We start from the raw sequence: 6,019 nt of genomic DNA, 5'->3' as shown, positions 1-6,019 counted from the left end.
GTTGGCCCGGGTCATCGATACCGCTGGTTCGTTAGTGTTCCTTGTTGCTGTGACGACAGTCGTTACAGTCGTTAAGACTACCTGTGGCCGAGACTGAACGACCATCGTTGGTATCTTCACCTGAGGCCAATAGGTTACGTTTGTTGAGTTTCCTGGGAAGTGATGAAAGGACAGCATTGTAAGTGGGGGATAAGTGGTGGCGTAGACCCCCTCCCCTGTTCAATGACGGCTTCTCCACCCTGGTGTAGATGCTTCCTTGACACCTCTTTCAAACCATCCATCTTCTCTGTCTAAAATGTGCACCTGGTGGTCCTCAAACGAGTGTCCTCTGTCCTTCAGATGTAAGTAGACTGCAGAGTCTTGACCTGAGGAGTTGGCCCTTCTGTGTTGAGCCATGCGTTTGTGTAGTGGTTGTTTAGTCTCCCCAATATACAGGCACAAAATTGTCTTGTATCAGAGGTTGCAAGGTAGTTCTGTCTATAAATGGTAGGTCAGATGGTAATATTGATTCACACCCTGTAATCACTAATTCTCTGTACACACTTCCGGAATCCTCTTTTTTCCAGTTCAACATATGTCTTAGTTGAGCAGCCCAATGATAAAACTTAAAATTGGGCACAGAGAGGCCTCCTTTAGATACCGAGAGTGCAGTTTTCCCAACTTAAATCTGGATCTTTTAGTGTCCCATATGAATTTTCCATAGAAATCTATGCAAATCTATAAAATATTTTGTTGGAATATCTGATGGAAACATTAGGATAGGATACAGTAATCTTGGTAAAATATAAATTTTAATCAATGCAATCATACCAATCATGTTGAACTTAAGCACAGACCATCTTTGTAAATCATTCTTAATCTTTTTATCATAGGTACTATATTATATTTTATTAACTGATTCAGGTCATATGGGTTAAAGATACCAAGATATTTCAGCCCATCTCTGTTTATCTGGAATGGAATATTTAGTTTATCCTGTCTTAATCTACCCATCGGCAGTGCGACTATTATAAGAATTAATCTTATATCCTGAAAAACTGTTAAATCTGTTAACTACCTCAATAAGTTCTGGTAGAGAAGTACTAGAATTAGTTAGGAACAACAGAACGTCAGCATACAAGACAATTTTATGCTCAGCCTGCTTTGCTTTAATACCACTAAATTTCTCATTACAACTAATAGCTTCAGCCATGGTTTCAATAACAAGAGCAAACAAAAGTGGTGACCTCTGTTTATAGAAAAGACCGGTGACAGTATCCCATTCACTGAACAGCTGATTTTGTATCTGTATAGAGCAACTTGACCAACTGAGTAAAACCTTAAAAAGATACCTCCATCCGCATCCAAGCTCACTATATGTGCATCACTAGCCTTATTTTTAATATATTATTATATATCACTCCCAATAATCGTCTAATATTCGAGTATGCATACATCTTGGGGATAAAACCTGTTTGATCAGGAGAGATATGTCTAGGAATAAGTTGGTTGTCTTTGAGCTAACAATTTTGCCAATAATTTTGAATCTGTGTTTTGATTTGATATATGTCGATATGAGGCTGGATCCTTGTCTTCCTTTGGAATAATTGTTATTGTAACTCATTGTAGAGTAGGAGGAAGACTTTTAACCATCAAAGAGTGTTTAAACATTTTATTCAGTGGGAGGGGGGGGGGGGGGGGCAATTATGCACTTAAACCTTTTATATATCTCCACTGGCAATCCATCTGGGCCACTTGCCTTTCTACCTGACAATGAATCTATGACATCCATAATTTTTTCATCACTAATTTCCATGTCCAAATAATCTATTTCTTCGGTTGTTAGCTGTGGTAGTGTCAGACCTTCCAGGAACTTTTCCATACTCCCCTCATAATGAGAAGAAAGTAAGTGCTCTCACTTATAAAGATCATTGTAAAAATCACTAAAGGCAGAGCAGATTTCAAATCATTTGCCATATAACAATATTTAGTTTTTATCCTCGTGATAGGTTTATGTTTTAATTGGTTATTAATTAGTGCTGCCAGATTTTGTCATTTTCATGTTTACGTGATCATTTTAATCTAGTCCTCTACAGGCTTCCATAATTACAGTTGAATCATGATGAAATAATTAGTCATTTAGCTGATGCTTTTTATCCAAATAGGGGTTGCACGCCTCTGGAGATGCTAGGACTTAAGTGTCTGGCTCAGGGACACATTGGTCTCCCACACCAAAGGCATGTGTCTTCACAAGGCATGCCACTTCACCATCACCACATCATGATTACTTACAGAATTCAGCCTCTCTTACCTCTCGATGAAGCCAAGAAGTTCCAAAGATGAACTGCTCGTTTGATAAAAGCATCGAGTGAGTGGTTCCTCTACTTTTATACTTCCAGGTTTGTGGGAGTATCCAGCCACCTGCAGCTCTGCTGCTGGAATGTAAACAGATTACAGCACAACCACAAGAAGATTTCGCTAATTCATTTAAGATTTTAGGTACAGGAGAAGAAAGTCAATTAAAAATGTTTAGAATTCATACTCTTTTAATTCAGTCACAAGTAAACAAGGTAAATACTAGTTATTTCATTGGTTCATATCATACACTTTAGAGTTTGAAAAGTTACAACAAAGCTGATATTTCTTACCAAAGGTATTTCAGTGATCACTGTCTTTCTCAAAATGTAAACTGCTGGATTTTAGGCCAAAGGATTGCATCAGAATGTTGATTAAACCACTGTTTGTCTTCTCTTTTAATGTGAGGAAAACTGACAACTCAGAAGGATTCTTTTGTTTTAACTGTTTCATAGAGAGAGGAGTGAAATAGTTTAGTGACCAAATGAGTTGTGGGAAACAAATTCAGGAAAACATTTTGATACATGTGTTGAAACAGAGACTTTTGTTAACCTTTGATCAATAAACTGAGAACATCTCTGTGAGTGCTTTTCCTTCAGTGGTGAGTCACAAACCTCCAAAACAACAGCCACAAGTATAAAACAAGTCAGGAGTCTGTTTAAACAAGTCACTAAACCACACTAAAGAATCACAAATAGCGTAAAAGAAAGGCTGCACATCCAACTGATCAAACCAGCTACACCTGAAGCAGCCGCAGCTGCAGCCGGAGACTCCGTCAGTAAAATTACATTTACATTTTTTCATTTAGCAGACGCTTTTATCCATAGTGATTTACAATTGCTATTTATGTCAGAGGTCGCACGCCCCTGGAGCATCTAGGGGTTAAGTGTCTTGCTCAGGGACACATTGGTGTGTCACAGTGGGGAGTTGTACCCAGTTCTCTCTCACCAAAGGCATGCGTCTTATCCAGTGCTCCATCCCCACCCCAAAAATCAGTTGATTGCTGCTACGCCACTTTATTATTAAAGCTTTATTAATTGATGTAATAGAACGGAGCGATCGATCCAAGCTTGCTGTGATACTGGGCTGTTTCAGTCGATATCTTAAACGTATTGAGTAGCGTCTCCCATCCCTTGTTAGAAGTGTTCTTGGTCAAGCTATTGAACCTCGAATTCCCCCCGATGGCTGTTCCATCGGTGTATGATTGTGTGTGAAAGTGACTTTGTGTAAAAGTGCTCTGAGTGGTTGGAAGACTAGAAAGGCGCTATTTCCATTTACTATGCAAATGGGATTGTAAAGGCCTATCATGAAAGCAGCACATTTTGACAGAATCTAAATGATCTCCTTGAACACATTTGTCCTTACATGCTTCTTTCATAAAAAAGTTAATTATGTCAAAAGGTGCCTTCACACTGGGTGCAGCATTGTGACTGTTCCAAGTGACGTTCATTTTTGTGAGTTTACAACTCATTCACAAATAGATAATATAACTGATTAAAAAAAACATATTTAGCCTCTTTAAGGACTTGGAGCATGGCCTTAAAAGAACGGATTTGGTTCAATAGTGAGACTGAAGAGCGACGAGCTCATAATTTCAAAGCAGAGCAGTCTAGTCTGGCCATTCGGAACAATTATAATACTTTTGATTGGCCCACCCTTTGTAGTAACCACGTGTTTTCTACATTAAAACCCATCCCAAAGTTAATTCTCCTTTCATGGGAAACAATGACAAAGTTCATATCTTTTACATCTCCTCTACCTGTGTGGTTAAAACAAAAAATGTGCTTACGTAACAGAAAGCTTCAAGTTGGAGCAGGTTTGCTGAAGGAAATTCTACTGAAAAATATAACTGTAACAATCTGAAACTGCCAATACTGCAGATCTGAGTAACATGAAGAAAGGCAGGAAGGTTTTATTTGTTTTTCTTTGGTGCATACAGTCCAAGATTGTGCAAACAAGATCCCATCTATGTGCACCATTTCCTGCACTGCCTCACCACAGAACAATTGAGCAACTCAGCTACATGTTCATATGTCACCATGAATCCAACAGGAATAACTGTTGAGACAGGTGAGCAACTGACATTTACATTTCACAGGAAAACTCCTCTAAACTCCTTTGGGACCTTTTGCTACATTTGGTCCTTTAGGTGGGCCCGGCCAATGACAGCTCACTAAGGTCAATTAATTCCTTGGCTGAGATCCTAGGGAACATTTCTGCTTTCAGGTCAAACAGCACCTGTGGCTCCCGAAACTGTCAGTCACACAGCATTTTCACTAGCCACATTTCTGTTGTTGGGAAATTACGTTTTATATATTGTAAAATGTACATATGCTATAATGTACTAGTATTATCATTAGCTCTGATAGGGTATGTTTAAAGTTCTTTTAGAAAACATGTAGTCTATTAGGATAAACACACTAAAAGAGCAGCTTCTTATTTTATATAATCAAAGAAACACTTTTAAATATTTATTCATAACAGCAGAAAGTACTGTAACACAGAGTAGAAAATGATCCACATTAGAAAAAAAGAGCAACGAATAACAAATTATTTTTGTCCAAGAAAAAATGAAGGCAGCAACATTTAAGTTTTCTCTAGGTCTATATCATTTTTGTGCACTTTTGGAATGTTTGTTTTCCATCCGCATTTCCTCAGAGCTTTGACTGGACTAAAGTTTATCATCATGAAGCTCTGGTAGCTCTGAGTAAGTGGAGATACGTCAACCCGAAATGAGTGTACAGGTGTTTATTTTCCAGATTATTCCCATACAAACACATTTCCTGCTTTCCTACAGGGTATGAGTAGTATATTAAGGTTAGTTTTGCGCTATGGAATTAGCCATAATAGATTTCTGAAATTTCAACAGTTTAAATCCATAATTCAGGCAAGATTTAAGGATAAAATAATGGACTTAGATTTACCTCCAATGATAACAGACTTTCTTAAACTCTCGCCTCCAAATCTGTTATCAAAAGTATACATGTTACTGTTAAAAACAGATAGTTCAATCTCTCTCCCATTCTTAAAGTGGGAGACAGATCTATCCATTAGTCCAGACCAAAACTTTTGGATGCAGATATGTTTAAATACCTTTAGAATGACTACAAATCCCAATCCACAACTTATACAGTATAAAACTCTCCATAGAACACACTATACTGGACAAAGGATGTTCAGAATGGGTCTTATGCAGTCAAACATCTGCCGGAACTGCTCAGGTAACATAGGTAACAACCGAAATGTGCACATCCCACACAGAAATATTAGTAATCTCTTAAGGATTAGGACAACTGCACCAACTCCAGCACCCAGAACAAACTCATTTAAAATGGCTCTCTTCAATGTGAGATCACTTTCAAGTAAGACTTTTATCTTAAATGATTTTATCTTGTCTGCAAATCTAGATTTTATGTTTTTAACTGAATCCTGGTTGCAAATGAATGACTATAGCCAGCTAGCTGAACTGTGTCCGCCTCAATATGATTGTTTTAGTCAACCGAGGGTCAGTGGTCGTGGTGGTGGGCTAGTGAGCGTGTATAGGAAAAATTTTAAATGTCATCAAGACGCTGTGATGAATTTAACTACTTTGAAGTTCTCACTCTTAAAGTTGGAGGGCTGCAACCTATCATATTTGTTATAATTTATCGCCCCCCAAAACCGCCTGGAGGATTTTTATCAGAAC

General features: G+C 38.1%; 2 protein-coding genes across 2 annotated transcripts in view; both read right to left on the bottom strand.

Annotated features, from left to right (window-relative positions):
* LOC123980902 (arachidonate 12-lipoxygenase, 12R-type-like) overlaps nucleotides 1–2,310 on the bottom strand; it is an 18,051-nt gene extending 15,741 nt beyond the window's left edge. The window contains exon 1 of the mRNA XM_046065496.1: nucleotides 2,291–2,310. The gene's annotated coding sequence lies outside the window, so the exon portion shown is untranslated. The remainder of the gene's footprint in view (nucleotides 1–2,290) is intronic.
* LOC123980885 (zinc finger protein 208-like) overlaps nucleotides 1–6,019 on the bottom strand; it is an 808,576-nt gene that overhangs the window by 336,296 nt on the left and 466,261 nt on the right. The gene's annotated exons all lie outside the window — the stretch shown is intronic.

Source organism: Micropterus dolomieu, linkage group LG12 (assembly GCF_021292245.1).
Source record: "Micropterus dolomieu isolate WLL.071019.BEF.003 ecotype Adirondacks linkage group LG12, ASM2129224v1, whole genome shotgun sequence".
Lineage (NCBI taxonomy): Eukaryota > Metazoa > Chordata > Actinopteri > Centrarchiformes > Centrarchidae > Micropterus > Micropterus dolomieu.
The sequence above is the reverse complement of the archived record's forward strand: the minus strand, read 5'-3'. Positions and strand labels throughout refer to the sequence as shown.